This window comes from Macrobrachium nipponense, chromosome 31 (genome assembly GCF_015104395.2).
Source record: "Macrobrachium nipponense isolate FS-2020 chromosome 31, ASM1510439v2, whole genome shotgun sequence".
NCBI classification, from domain to species: Eukaryota; Metazoa; Arthropoda; class Malacostraca; order Decapoda; family Palaemonidae; genus Macrobrachium; species Macrobrachium nipponense.
This window is the reverse complement of record NC_061093.1, coordinates 33,648,356-33,665,327: the sequence shown is the minus strand read 5'-3', so window position 1 is coordinate 33,665,327 and position 16,972 is coordinate 33,648,356. Positions and strand designations below refer to the sequence as shown.

The window sequence follows — 16,972 nt, the reverse complement described above, 5'->3', positions numbered from 1 at the left end:
AACCTGCCAAGTGGCTAAACCAATGAGGCAACAGAGAGAGAAGAGGGACAGGTACAATACTCTGGAGTTTGTTGACTCTGAAAAGAAAGATATTTTTGTCAGTTTATAAAAACCATAAAATATACTATTTGGAGTTTTTTTCTTTATCTAAAATCAGTATTTAGTTTGCAAAAACATACGTCCATTGAGTTGAGAGTAAATTTTAATAAAGTCTTTTACCCACTAGAGTGCTTACATTCTTATAGTGAATAAATGAAGATGAATCTGGAATTGTTTGCGGAAGAAAAGAAAGGCATAAGCTCGAACAAAGCTAAGAGAAACAAACCGTCCACAAAATATAAATTTTCATAATAAAATTTATTATTTGGATACTTACCTACTGTTGAATTTAGCTATATCTCCCCGCCGATTACGCGAGTCGGCATTCAAACAAAAAAATCGAATGGCTGCCCGGGTGACTGTCTAGTTTACCTGTTCTCCACCACATGTGTTTCGAATGTTTTAGCTCTTGTCAGAATTCTCCTTGACAGCCCACTAAGTTGTGGGGAGGCTGGGTGGGTCTACTTTAACAGTAGGTAAGTATCCAAATAATAAATTTTGATTATGAAAATTTATATTATTTGAGATGAATCTTACCTACTGTTAAATTTAGCCGATTCCCACATTAAGAAGAGAATGGTGGATAGTGCAGCTATTCAAAATTCTCCTCAGCCATTCGAGCTAAAGGTTTCTTATATGAAACCCAAAACATTCTCACCTGATCTGGAATCCTTGGTGGATTTTACTACCACCAGAAGTTGGATTCCATTCAAGGAGCAAGGCTCTCATACGTATGTAGCAAAGAGTAGCCTTGCGGAGAAAACCGCTTCGATTCAGCCAGCATGAAACGCAAGCAGTATGAGGGGCCCCTGTGCCTGGGTCCAAAAGCCCTATCAAATGACAGCACTTAAAATTGAATACCTTTAAAATATAAAGGTACGCTCCTATAAAAAATTTGTACCTTCACGCTCTCCAAAATATTAAAACCCCGGGATTTAAACAAAAGAGCCTAAAGACTTGCTCTTTTTCGGTTCAGGAAAAGACTACCCACTACTAGTAGCAGATTAAGGGCTTTACTGTTTTCAAACACAATTCTGTATACTTAAGGTAGTGATCAGGCAAAAACTAATTGTACTTCTACTGTGACACTCAATCCTATTCGGAGCGACAAATTGACTTAACACTAAATGAAATTGCAACTGCTGCTCACATTAGGAATGTTTAACTTCAATAAGGTAGAAGATATGGAGCTAGTCCTCATGCACTAGCCTTTCCAATATGTCACAAAGGACCTTGTGTTCCTTGACAAAGTTTCTAAAAATCATAACACAAAAGGTTAACTTTGCCTCTTCCAGGCTTAACCTTCACAAATACATTCTAGGTTTTCTAAAACCACAAAACAAAAAGTTAACTTTGCCTTCAAGGTTAACCACTGGCAAAGACAGCTAGATTTTCTCAAAACCACAAAACAAAAGGTTGATTTTTGCCTCTGTCAGGCTAACCTTTGACCAAAACATCTTTTTTGTTTTTTCTTAAAAAACCACAAAACCAAAGGTTAATTTTGCCTCTTCCAACATTTACCTTTGACAAAGATGTTCAAGGTCTCTAAAAAGGATGATAAAAATGTTCTAGGTTTAACCTTTAAATTTAAATGCCCAACACAATTGAAAAGTTTCCTCTTCCCCCCCCACCCCCCCCCCCCCCCCCCACCCCCCCCCCCCCCCCCCCCCCCCCCCCCCCCCCCCCCCCCCCCCCCCCCCCCCCCCCCCCCCCCCCCCCCCCCCCCCCCCCCCCCCCCCCCCCCCGCCCCGCCCCAAGGGATTAAATTGGAATTCTTACAGGGAACTGTAAAGCATAGCCTTAACATCACCCATCAGCTCTAAGGCAGAAAGCTAAACTAGCATTCCCTTACACCAGCTTAAAGAAGGGTGCTGACAGTAAAATTTACTTATTAACCACTGCTAAATAAAAGGTTTTACAGTAAATTCAGATAAAGTTTAGACCCGCACCTAAACTCCACAAGAGACTGATAAAGAGATGAAGGGGCTTCAATCTCAACACCTTACAGTGCTGGTCCCTCAGCAAGATCTAAATGTACTTGATGCAATACCGAGGAAAGTACATATGGAACGATAACTTTGGAAGTAGACAGTGCAAAAGTCTTATCTCTGTCAACAGAAAACATTGACGTCTATAAGGTTCCAGGTGCTGAAAATTTCTCCAGAATGGTAACCTCAGCAAACACACAGAACACTGCTTCTGACCCAGGCCATAGCCGTTTTAAATTAAGGACAGATCCTAGATAACTTGAAAATCTTATTGGGAGGGGACATTCTAACCTCTCCAAGCAGTTAAGGAGATGCCTACATCAATGGAATTGTGTAGTAGAGTTGATTTCTTCTCAATGGAAGAATGAGACATCTACCAAGAGCATTGGAAATTCTGAAAAGTTTTGCCCTGAGGCTACAAGGGCTCTACAGGAGACTAAGCAATTCTTGAACATGAAATTGCTCAATAGAATTCAGAATAGATACAAGGGGCAGGCCTATGAGTCTGAATTAGGCAAAATTTAAGGAAACATCCACTGCTCAAGCCTGAGGGCCAACAAAGTAGTAGTAATCAATCGGCTGTCCCTGTTCATCTACATGCTAGGAAGCTAAATGAGTGTTCCTTAAATCCACACCAAGTGCCAAACTTGCGGATGTCACGGCCCTTGTAGGCAGTTGTTCTTCCTGAATCCCCATTGCTAAAACACTGTCCTTCCACAGAATGGATGATCAAACTAATATGTTGTTTCATTTCACTCAAAGCAGCAAACTTCCCACAAAAGACTTTGTTTCTGATCGGGAATAAACCTGCTAAGCATCCTGATGTCTTTCCACTGACCTGACATCTAAAAGTTTTACCAGGTGTAGTTGACCATTCTATGTTGCATGAAAGGTTAAGGACACTAGTTAAACTCTGTGTTGCATGACAAAGGGAAAAGACCAAAACTTGGTCTTAGGTTTAAGAACCAAATGGACGATTCCTGGTTAAAGTGTCCCTCCTACAGTCCTGGAGCCAAAGTTGGTTCTGGATTACTTACAAATTTAATGAAACTTATTTGTAAGTCGTAATTCTTGCGCTGAAACCGTACATTAATTGAGCATGATTATCTGAAAATACCCGTAAGGCCATGTTTCCTTATGAGGAAAAGCCCATACATATAGGAAGTTTCTTTCCGGTCTAAAATCTTCAAGCAGCACATGATTATTCATCTTGACCGACAAACATGCATAATTAAACATCATCCCCACATCACTAGATAAGAATGGGATATAAAGAATTAACAATATAGTGCATAGATATTGGGCCAGAAGAATCAACCAGGTCCTTGGCCTTTGGAATACTGTTGACAGAGTGGCTAACTTGAATCACTGATTCAGTAGAAGTGTCTTGCTCCTAAAGTCGACACCATCTACTAATGGGAAACAAGTCCATTGATATACTTATAGAGGGCTGCACACTAACCCAAACAAAGTGCACAGAGCAAGCAATACCTTCTAGTAAAACCCTCTTGAAGGAACTTGCATGACTGTGGATGTATGGTAAGTGGAATGAATACATTCTGCATGTGTACCACAAGTCTGACCATTCTTTGGAAGGCACTAAAACCATGCTAGAAAACCAACAAGTATATGGGTACTACACTTACTGTTATTCAGTCTCCAAATGTCCAAGAATATCTCCAATTATTTATGGGTGTCTTCCTAAAGAATTACCCTTGGACCATCATTCTCTCTATATACAATCTCCTACTAAAAGACTTATGAGAGATCTCTGCTGAAGACAAGGGAAGCTATCAGAGGGGAGAATAAACCAGAGGAGGACAACCAAAAAGAATCACAACTGCCCTTCACCATCTCCACCATATAACATACTGGTCCAAGTCTCTCCATGCATGTTAGGAGGCTGCAACTGTCCATATCCCCAGAACCTGAATCTGCACTTATCCCCGAAAGGTGTAAAATAAGACTACCATAGATAATCCCGAGCTGCATAATAAAACGGGAAGCGAAAGTGTTCTCACTTCTTCCAAACAGAGTGAGGTGTAAGCATGAGGACATTACCCTGCAGCACCAGAAATGAGTTACTTGTTTTAGTTACTTGTTTCCTTGCTAAAAAACTCCCGCTGGGTTGGCATCTCCACCTCTCTAAGAAGTTGCAGAGCCGAGACAACGTAAATAAAAGATAATAACTCAAGTTAGACTGAAAATCCATCAGCATGTCTGTCAGTCTCGAGTTCATTCCCCACCGGAAAGACGGTTAAAGGACCAATAAGCGTTGTGCAGCAAAACGCGGCCTTTGGCTCTCCGTGACTTTAAAAGACAAGACGACAAGCCAAGGCAGACACAAAGGGAGATTGTGTCCGAGGATGAGAAAGTTACAAAATGCTCTCAAATTGGAGAAAACGTTGGATATTTTCTCCAATATTTAGTGCGCCAAAATACGCTAAGACAATTAAGATATATTCTCTATGTGGCCTCTATCCTCAACAAAATGAGGATACAGCAAGGCGTAGTGTGGCAACAAACGCCGACCAGCCCAAACGAGTTCCTCCAATTCCATTCAAACTCTTCTTCCGTCAGTGGGCGACGGAAGGAGACAGCTGCCGACAGGATGTAAACAAAGAACTTAAAGGATTGCTGTTTCTCCGCAACCCTTGGAGACAAAAATCGACACTTGTCAATAAGAGGTGACAGCAGCTAAGTGCTGTAACGAATCCACCACGACTCAAAGATATTTGAGCAAGATAGTATAAGCGACTCTGCACTCGGCCAAGTTCGCACTCGGCACTAGTCAACTGCGTTTACACGAGTCAACAACATCCATGGCAGGGTCCTCAGATGTATCAGACCAAATTATCGTACCAAATCTCTTCAAATTATCGTATTTTGATTAATAATCTTCTATCATACAGAGGGTCAAATTATCATACGTCTGGGACCCTGGTCCGCAGTCTGCACGAGTCGACAGAGGGAGTGAGAGAAAGAACGAGACGCCAAAAGTGGGAGGCTGTGGGAGAGGAGTTACAACAACGCTCCTGCCTCGTCCGAAAGCGATCGTACATACTTGAAAGCATTCCTATATGAAACTACTATGAGATTCAGGGCCTCTGTAACACGGTTTTTTCGCAATAACTTGTTTTTATCTATGCATTTCATAAATATAAAGCTTATTCAGAATACATATTATATCAACAACATAAATTTTGAGTGGTATTTGCACTACGTAGGTTGAATAAATTTGGTACTTATAATGTAAAAGTGACCTTTTTGAAGACGGGTCAACTTACTCAGAGAAAAGGTTTCGACGCACTCGTTACGTAACTTATGACATCATTTCTTCCCTCTTTTTCGATGGATGATTGGCTATACGTAACGAAGGCTAAACCTCTGGCAACAATGACATACAAATTTAAATAACAAAGCAAAGCAGTACACCTTTATGAACTCTGGAACCTCCCCACTGATAATTGTCATAATGAACAAACCAACAAAATATGTTAATAAATACAAAAACACTTCGATTATTAGTCTAACTCCCAAAATAAGTTTCCTAAGAAATTACAGTCTACTTTATAGGTCACAATCAGATTGACAAGATGTAGGGAATAGTTGGTAATTCACCAAAAACATAGTAGACAAGCTTGATTTGATAAATGCTATATCCAATGTCAAGCAATTTTTATTTATTGGCTATCATACCTATTTGACTGAAAAAAAATAGCTGGTACCGTATACTGGCTTTAAACCTTCACCAATAATTATCGTCAGAATGGTGACTTCATGAGGCTCCACCCACTTTCGCCTTGTTATAATTCAGGATAACACTGAAGGCTACCATGGGCATTGTTGGATTAGAAAATTTAACTTCTGGCTATAAAAACTAATTTCTTTTCGAGTAGTTGTAAGAAGTGCTAAATGATCCTCAAGGATCCCAGCAGTTGGTCTAAACGTTTAATTCATGTATATTACTGCTATACTGTTGCGGCACTACTGCTACAGTAGTTATACTACGCTAGCACTGATCTATGTATCGTTCCGCCATTCATAAAGTTCTTTGGGTTTCAGAGCCGATGGCATTTCTGTCTGGTGGATGGGCAGGGCAACATTTAGTCAGAATGTGTTTGTTACCTTGCTTACGTAATGAATGTTTTTCGACTCTTGGCTCGTAATCATTGGCCATGGCGTCGGCTAGTTCATTTTTACTCTATAAAAATCAAAAACTATCAGGTTTAGGTTATTGATAATGCTGACAAAATTTGTGTGTGGTTGTAAAATATACATATGTCAACTTTCAGCTACATCCGATGCTTTGACAAGGAGCAAAGTCCAAAAACCGTGTTACAGAGACCCTGAATCTCATAGTAAATTGGAAATCTCTGAAGAGAGAACATCTAAATCAGTGAGAACTTTAGATACTACAGACAGTGTAGACTTGAAAGAGAAACATTACTCGAGGCAGTAGTAAGAAATTTGCCAATAGCCGAAGAGGAGCACGCAAAGAACAAACACGCATTACGAAGAAAAAGGAATATGCTAGCATACAAGAATTTAGAATAACCAAACATGAGAGATAAACAGGCGACCGAGTTGACATATCTAAACGTGTAAAACTCGCTACAAATACATTATCATCTCAATAAAATGTCTACACCTATATCATATATTATTAAACCTATGCATGCTAACACCTCAAACTAGGTGTTGAAGACGACAGAATGCGCCTACGGAGCGAGCATTAACGCTTACTGAAACTGCCCTTATGTGAACTGTTTAACGGTCCTTTGGCGAACGCTTTAAACAAGATTCAGACCATGAAAAGGGCGAAGTAGGTATTGGAGGGCACAGAATCCCATCGTCCCAAGAACCGACCCGGTTCCCTGGCAGCGGACGTTTCCAACAGTCGCAGGGCAGTCCTAGGCTTGGGCTACATACAGACGAGGGCACCAACACCTAACTTCTAACAGGGAACGCAAAAATGAGTGCACACTGGAGGGATTCGGAACGTTACCGTCATGGGGAGCAGAAGGCGGAGCTACAATGGAAGTCAATACTAGCCTACTAAAATGCCTAGTCTGAGTAGGGATAGCCTGACAGGTTTAAGCCCTGATCTAACTAATTACTTTTGCAATCTACGTAAAGTTCCAGTCTTCCCTATATCTGACATATTCAGGCATAAATTTCTTAGAATAATTCCCTACATTCTTCGCATCAAGTAGTTCCAAAATCACACCCTGTACCCCTGCCAGTACAAAGGAATGTTGATCAACTTCCAATTTCACCATCCTAGCATTTTATTGGTTTTACTTCCGATGGAAGATATCCTAGGAAAAATGAAATTACAATACTGTAAATAGGTGTAAAACAGCCAAACTTCATAGAATACCAACAATCGCCTAGCCGCAATGGCGGCAAGGAGAATTCTGACAAGAGCTAAAACATTTGAAACACACCTGGTGGAGAACAGGTAAACTAGACAGTTATCCGGCAGCCATTCGATTTTTTGTTTGAATGCCAACTCGCCTAATCGGCGGGGAGATATAGCTAAATTTAACAGTAGGCAGATTCATCTCAAATGAATCTACATATCCCCCGTAATTAGTACGGCATTACTTAAGGTTCTTTGCAGCATCCCTCTGGTCCCCTAACTACAACCTCTTTCATTTCTTTTTACTGTACCCCTCTTCATATTCTCTTCCTCCAACATACTATCCTTAATTTTCTTCTAACAATATTATTCACACTGCAACTGTGAGGTTTTCCTCCTGTTACACCCTTCAAAACCTTCTTACTCTCAATTTACCATTTCAGTGCTGAATGACCTCATAGGTCCCAGTGACTGACCTTTGGCCTAGATTCTGTATTCCATTACATTTCGCAACAATGAATCAGACTCCACTGAGCATTACCAAACAATAAAATTTGTATTTATATTTATTTAATGGATTATATAAAAATTAAATTTACCACCACCTACCATTGGTGTCTCTCATTTCCTCCTCACGCTGCCTCATGTATGAGAAATCTTGTACAATGCTTTCACTAAGGTCCTCAAGACGCTGCAGCTCTACTTCAAGTGGTTTCAATTTGGCTGCTTCTCCCAACTGTAAAATAAATAAGAATTTTATTAAACAAGTAATGCAAAAACTTGATTGCTTACTATAATCTGCTATTGTGACCCTATTTTTAAACACATGATGAGATGTTTTGTTTATTTTGGCAAATTGCATGGAAATCAATCTCAATATAAACAAATCATATTTCCTCTTTCCAAATAAACCTCATTAAAACCTTACATTGTAACATTTTTGTAAGTTAGAAGATGATATAAACCTAATTCTAGTACAATATCAACCAAGAAAAACAAGCAAAATAAATTAATAATGAATATATGGCAATACAAAAACAGAGCTGAATAAGTTGATTAGAAAATTAAAAATACAGTAATATGTTAGACACTACTATTAATACAAAAGAGCACCCCTGTACCAACTAGCTCTATACCATTACCAGTTAAGCTTTTTTTACAATTACTAAATGGGTCACACAATTTATCATACAAAAATATGCATTTTTCCACTGTCATGAATACCAACTTCTCAAGTAATTTCAACCCTCAAGTGACCATTTGCACCAATATCAAATACAGTACATAATTTTTCAATAGCAATGATTAATTAATAAAACTAGGGTGTAACCCTTCCCTCCCATTAATCATACTATTTGCTTTCAGCACCTGCCTGTAGACCACAGGAGTGTATCAATCAGAAGGACTGGGAGGGCACTCCCTGTAGAATAAGAGGTTGGCATTTAAACAATATAACCAGTAATTCAGGTATAAGAACTAAATATCTTAATTTACATAGGTAAACTTTCATCCCTGAGGGAGTTGTTAGCTCCTATGATCTTCAGCTGTTATTCAATGAATTGGAAAACATTCAATGAGATAATAGGTACCTCTAACTCAAACCTATAACACTACCTAATACTCAAACAAAATAAAAAAATGATTTCATGAAGCACCCTTCAGCATATCTACAGGCCAAAAATAAAAGCATTATGAGAATAATTAGCTGGCAAAACCAACAGCTGTTAAGTGTCAATCATTAATGGAAATAGATTACATCTTTTGTTGACGAGAAATGTCATTTATATCCTTCTTTCATTTTCATTTCTGTGTAAACTGCGGCATCCATAAACAAAGGTTTGAATTACTCAAAACATTTTCATATGATGTAACCCACCCATCAAAAAAGTCAAAGAATTAATCCCCTGATACTAATGTACATATACTAATTAAAGAACAATCATTATCGCCAATATAAAAATATATCCAAACTTATATCAAAGACTAAGGAAATGCACTAAGCACAACAGCATAATTAGTAGTATGCAATCAGTATTAGTTCATATTATTCTTGAACGCAATTAGTAGTGGAAAAACCTTCTCCTGAGAAGACTTTATACTTGTAAAGTTTACCTCCAGCAGACATGATGAAAATCAGGTTAGTTTCATAAAATTCTGAGTCTACAGATGAAGAGCAAGAGTTTGGCTTCCATAACTATCCTTCAAGAAATTACTTAAAAAATGAACACATTAAAACAAGTTATAAATAGATTACATCTACAATGAATTGAAAACTAACGAACTATAAAGGGAGTTTCATTAGTTATTCTTATTGCTAAAAAAAACTTCAACTCAAATTTCATTTCAAGAATAAGAAATCTTGTACTACACAAAAACAAAAATGACTGCAATTTTTACAAAATTACATGACATCCGTCTGTGCAAAACCAATATTAAGAAATGGATTATTCATATACTGTGCCTGGTCCATAGTTAGGCTTTCTATAAAATTTATCAAATGTTGATGCCAAATTTAGAGGAGAAACTATCTTCTCGTGATTGTAATTAAGCAATAAGTGAATGTTTATAAGAGGGAAAATTATGATAAGTAATAACCACAAGCAGCATAAACAATGCACTAAATTAAGCCATCCAAAATCTTAAGTTTCAAATATTTGTTTCTTCAAAAGATACATCTCATTTTACCTAAGCTATACTGCCTGAAATACTGACAGTCAAGAAAAGTGTCATCAAATGAAAAATTGCCTTGAGTCTCCTTTCTGGCAATTAACCATCACTAGTGGGTGGCCTTACTCACCAGGTCACAACCATTAATACTTTCCTAAGTACTATTCAGACACAGTCACAAAGGAACAAAATCAATCATTAAAAGAATTCTTTATAACAATCATAACATTTGAATATCACTTAAACGTACAAATGTCTCATTTTACTATACAGCCATGTTGATTTTCTGATGAGAGGAAACATGCAGCTTGTCCTTTTTGTCTAACATGAATAATAAAGCTGGTAATAAGAACCAATATCCAATAACCTTTAAAGATTTCCCAGAACATCTAGCGTTTCAGCACATATATCTTGGATGTTGCTTACCAACTACATCCAATCAGTACATACAGGCATAAAATTTTGTTATACAGACTCATATTTCTACAACCATGTTCCAGAAAAGATGACTGATGTGATGGAAGTAATGTTCTTGATACTCTACATATTTATTCAGTTTTCTGAAATTGAGTCCATGATGATCATCATGTAGTACACTTTACTGACAATAAGAGGAACTATGTATCAACTACTCCTGGGATCTTCCTAATGAAAACAGATATACAGTTGAAATTTAAGGGAAGCATTCTTCTCATGAAGAATCATCTGTGATCCAACACTCTAATGCAATAGGTATGTAACGTGCTCATATCTCAGGCTATGTCTCGTAGCTTGAACAACATCATTACTTGGCAATTGGAAATTCAAGAACTTGTCTCACTGGAGAGACCCACAGATACATTAGTAAATCCATATAGGTAAGCATGATATGCATATAAAAATATTTTATCAAGTTAAAAAAAAGTTATGCTAGTGTCGAGCAAGACTGGAGCTCTCCTAAAAGCTCTCAAGAGATATGGATGAGTGGGTACTGTTCCTGTTGCTGCCTACACATAAGTATGTTTTTTTTATAATTTGCAAAACAATAAAACACTTTCACATACGACACCACTTTCGATCATGAGATTCCTTAGTTTGTGGATATATTTCAATATTTCCAAACTGGTTGAAGGCAATCTTGGTACAGTCCAAGTTGACAGAAAATTGAGTGGTAGACTAAAAGATGAGACTATGATGCACGGTGTGACTGTCTACCTATTTTGTTTCTTTTCGTCATAGATTTCATACCGAGTTGTTACTGAAACAAATGCAAGTGTTAACTGGAAAGAAAATAAAAAGCTATTGAATCTTGACCAAAAAAAATGGTACTGCTATGCGAAGACAAGAGGAATTGCAACTGGCGTCTGATTTTTTACAGAAAGGGAGTGAAAGTATGAATTTTTGTTTACCACTCACAATCCAGTGACTAATATGAAAGTGTAGAACCCTAGGAGGTGTGAATTTTGGAGATGAAACCATGAAACTGTTGACAGGTTTAGGTACTTAGGTACAGTGGTCTTAAACGATGGATCATTAGAATACAAAATTTGAAGGAAAAATCAGGAAAACAGGGTGTGCAACTGGAATACTTAAAATGATGTGGAATACAAAACTGCTTTTCAAGTCAATGTTATACAAAAATTTGATATAAGTCCTAGTCTTACAGTGTGGGAGAGGATGTTGCATAATTCCTGAAAAGTATATTAAAATCTAAGTAAGAGGATAGAGAATAATAGACGTAATTCGAATGGATTTCACTGATCAATGTGCAAAACTATCCAGATAGCAGTCAATCGGTTGTATTCACAGGCGAGATGGGAAACTGGCGAAAGAATCCCAGAGTGGACCGCTGATGTAAGTCATGGGAGGAGGTTATACCTTAAGAAACAAAGCCTATGTAGAAGAAAGAAGGAAATCTTATGAGATTCACAGGTGCCATACAGTACCAACAATGGAAAAGGCGGGGGGAAGATACAAGTCAAGTTTTTTTTATACAACTAGGAATGAGGTATGGCAATGAGAATATGAAGTAAAATATTACAATGTGTTTAATTTTGAAACATTTCCCATAACTATCCCCCAAAAAACTGAAGAGTATGTGATCTATATTAGTCAACAGAATTGTATGTACAATTAAAACTGACTAATAGCAACTTTCCCCTTATGATACTACACAATAACAGCACAGCAAAGCTCAGTAAACTTGAAACCTTAGTCCAAGTAATGCTGCAACAAAGCCAAGTCAGGATGCTCCACCTTAATTCCATCTTATAATGTAAATAATTTCACGGTTATTTTCCTATTAGGTTTCACACACAATAGTTCTTAGCCTGTCCAAAAGGCAGCACCAGATAAATATTTACATCTGGAAAAGACTAAATCTGGCAATTTTTTCAAGTTAAAATTACAAAAATTAAAAGATTTCACTCATTTGAGCCAAAAGATAATTAAAGGGACTTTGTGCTATATTAATTAATGCAGAAGAATTAACAGAAAAAGATAGGTATCTTAAAAACTTTTGCTAAACTGACTGAGTAAAAAAAGAAGTCACAAAATAGATTTCTTGGGATCAAATGATAAATATGTACTTTATACTTGGTGCAAATACTGGCATTCCATATCCCAACCAATAAGGATTTTCACCTCAAAAACCAGCTGACTCCCTTAACTACCAGAGGAAGACTCAAGACTTCATCTTCAATTGATGATTTGTTTGGCTAACACCACAAAATCCTGGGGCAGTACATCACTAGCAAAAATAAGGAAGGGTTTTTCAGATTGTAGGGACATAAAAATTCTATAGACTCAATTAGAAATTAGTATAAAATAGAAATTCAAAACAAATTGTTAAAAAAATGAGCAAGAAAAAAATAACAAATGCTGAATATTAATGTAAAGAGTGAAAGTGTATTGTAGGTGTAGCAGTTGTTAACTGTAATATGTTAGTGCACACATACACTTGGATACTGCTTTAGGCATTGTATTTACATTTCAGTGAGTAAAGAGTGCAACATCATCATGGTACAATGATGTTTGTATCAATCACGAAACACATCATAAAAAAAACTAAATAAGTTGTAACTTTCACATAATGCTGTTAACTTCTATAAACAAATTACAAACTGGAGCTACTTCCCACACAAAGTTGCATTCCAGCTTGTTCAGATACAAAAAATCTAGTTTTTCAAACAAGCTTGAATGGTAAAATGGTGTGGGAGGTTTTTCATGAGGGTAAGTGAAGCCTTTTGCTGTGTAAAATCTAATAAATAATAGCAATAAACACACACACGCACACACACTTTGCAATACAGAACCACCCAATGCTTCAGTAAAGTGACTGTTATAGGCATTTGCTCTTCAATTAACACAAAACATTTATTATTAGCTATATATACCTTTTTTCCTTTATCTTTCTTCTTGACTCCCTAAAACCCATACATATTTGGAAATTAAACTAAGTTGTAAAACCACTTATAAAAAAAACCCTTCAGTCCAGAATTAACCCAAATGAATATGCTATTTGAATGAAAATAATGTAAAATCATTAAGTAGAACAGTATTTGGATAGATGTAAAACCAAAGATAGTATCCCCTACATTATAGTAGTATTCAAAAGAGTCATTTAGGTAATACATCACTTCAATGAAGCATTGTAGCAGCACCTCTAGGGAAAAATATGCAACTTACAACCCTCTGCTGTGACAACAGGTGTGAAAAGAAATAATTAATTAATATCACAAATAATGTTTATGTCTCATAGGGTGACATCTCATTACAGCATTAACATAATAGTAAGCATGTATTCATTACACTGTTTACAATTAAAGGACTTCATCTCAGTGGGAAACAATCTATATGAATGAACTGTCTGCTGGATGATGACATATTTTGTTCTACTCTGTCCTGCTCTTAAATTCAAACAATTATCATCTCAAAATATGAAATTAAAGCAGAACATTGAGTCACATTACTAGACTCGCACTGGGTTTGGACCCAATAATTTCATCTTAATTGATGGTGGAACAATCAGAGCAAGGCAAAAATTCAGGTGGGGAGTAAAATAGCAAGAGATCAATGGAATGACTGAAATTTGTTCTATAAGAAATAAGAGTAGATGGGCTAAGGGCAGGGTGTTTGCAAGTTTTTGTACTTAAGGGGACACCCCCATAGATTGAAAGCCATGCTGTATCCTTTAATAATTATTATACATTACCTTTTAAATTAGTCATTTACAATGTTCTGTTAAAACAGTTTATTATCATATAAATGGTGTAAATTACATTTTATAACAAACCCACCACAGCCAAATAGCCACATTTGTGGTACTCAAATGTTCAAGACACTGCAGTCTCTTATTTACAAGACAGAAGAAGAGTGGTAGCTGTTTTCTACATGTGCCACCTGACTGCCACAAGCATACTGAAATCGCCCCACTTTTAAATTTTTCCTGTAGGTCTAGACGAAAGATGCAATATATCAGCATTCAGGGATATGGAGGTTGAATATGAATGAGGAGGTGTAGGGAAAAATGAATTCATTCTATAAAACACATCACTCCTACAACCTGAATTACAATTCTCAAGAAAGGCTTGAGCTATTGAATGCCCAGAATTACGGTTTGTGATCTCTATGTTCAACGAGAGTTGAGCATTGAACATAGAGTTGTACTCATTGTTTTGCTGTGGCATACTAAGGGCAAAATGAAATATATACAAACCACACAAAAATAAAGTATCATATGCAAATGAGGGGAAACTTTCAAGACAATAAATTGCAAGTGCATGTGATAGTGAAGCTTCCAAAATAATTATCTACCTGTTAAGGCACTAATATCGATGCACTTATCACCTTCCCAGAAGTACTATGTTGAATAGGAAAAAAGGCAGAAGGTAAGAATGATAAAAAAAACTTTCTATGAAGGCAAGGGATGTAACTGCAGATTCAGGAGGAGCCAGCATAAGCAAGTGCTACTCTTATTGTTTGTGAGATAAAAGACTGGTGTTTTGAACATTCAGAGACCACAAATATATGCTACACGAGTAAGGAGTTTGTAAGAAACATTTTAATTTCAGTGAGATGTTACCCAAAGGAAAACCATTTCAAATAACTTACACAAGAATAAAATCCTACTTACATTTAGATAAAGTAACAATATAACCAGAAATAAAACTTCCTAAATTCAGGATCGTTAAAAAAAACTCCTGAAAATGTATTCTATGGCTCCTTTATAAAAGTTGTTGAATGAATCTATAGACTTATAATGTGACCAATCAAGTTTCATGACTTTATGGTGCTGTAAAATGAGGGGAAATCAATTACAACACCCAAAAAATTGAAACTAGATAATACATTGCAACACCCCAAAAAATTGAAACTAGAAAATAGTATGCACAAAAAGGCTAGATGATGATGTGTGAAAAGAATAATGAATGCAAATAATTTCTCCAAGATTAAGTACACAAATTATTACAAATTTTTTCACTCTAAATTGCTAATTAAAAACTTCCACAAACACAAAAAACTTTTTATAAGCAAACATAAACCTCAAACTTGCCTAATTCTATAATGTCAAATATAAAGGTAACTGCAGTACAGCTTTTACCTTGATAAGCCATGTAAATACAGTTAACATTTCACAAATAATAAATCATATGAAGGAACTAAGTTGGACACCATAATGGAAACGGCTGAAAGAAAAGATCGTTATCCACCTTGGTAAAAAAAGTAAAGGGGGACAAAGTTTAATAAAAAAAATATATATATATATTATAATGGAAAAAAAGTCAATAGGGATTCCCTATTCAAAGTAAAAATAAATATCAATGCTATACTGGGTACTATTGTCTTAGAAACCTGCCAAATCAATGACATTTCGTATAACTTCCACAAATTTATACCATTTCCTACTTTCAGTTTAAATTTAATTTAACAAAAATCTTGATAGAATATCAAAACTCATCTCAAAATTTTATTAAGATTTGAGATAATAAATAGTTCTAACCATATAAGAAATTGCTTTCACTTTATCTGATTTCATTTAAGTTATTCAAACTCCTAAAAAAAACCAGTCAAGAGACTCACCGCTTCATAACTTTTAGCTTCAACGCCATGCTTTGTGTTTGAGGAGTAATTTCCTGTTGTATACCTCGCTGAGCTGTGGAAATACAATATACGTCAGTATTGATGAGAAGCAAAGTTGTTAAATTGGCATTTCAATTTAACCAAACGCTATGCTTTACACAATTTCTCATAATGTAAACTAAGCTATGCCAAAAAAGAAAACCATGTAAGATTCCCTTTCGTAATACAAATTTTGATGTTTAGCAAACAAAACTTACAAAATTTATGATTTATCAACATAAGCCATCACTTCCCTAAGGAGCCTTTTAAAAATGTTTGCGACTTACATATGAACATCTGCTATTGTTGTCACAACCCTAACAAATCAATTTCTACTGTAATTGATTCTCCTAATACAATCACAATAAATGTAAAACAGGAAATTGCAAACTAATTATCCTAACACAGTCACAAAAATGTCAAAAGTAAAATGCAGATTGGTATCCTTAGTACAATCATATTAACTGTAAAAAGTAAAGGAAACTAATTATCCTGACACAATCATAATACAGTGGTACCTCGAGATACGAAAGGCTCAACTTACGAAAAACTTGAGATACGAAAGCCAATGCGAAAAATTTAACGGCTCTACATACGAAAAGTTTTCAAGATACGAAAGGTTTCTGAAAGTCCGAGATTCGCCCGGATAACAATTTTGAAAATCGCGCCGCGCGCCGCCATCTTAGTACTTGTAGAACTCGCCACCATCCTCCTGCTCTCCCATTGGTTACTGATGCTAGTCACCGCCATGAGA

General features: G+C 36.4%; 1 long non-coding RNA gene across 1 annotated transcript; it reads right to left on the bottom strand.

The window, feature by feature from the left end:
* Positions 1-16,261, bottom strand: LOC135206755 (uncharacterized). The gene is made up of 3 exons (XR_010312831.1): positions 16,180-16,261; positions 8,062-8,188; positions 1-77 (listed from the first exon to the last, which is right to left on the bottom strand). It is a non-coding gene; the product is annotated as an uncharacterized LOC135206755 (long non-coding RNA).
* Between the last annotated feature and the right edge of the window lie 711 nt (positions 16,262-16,972).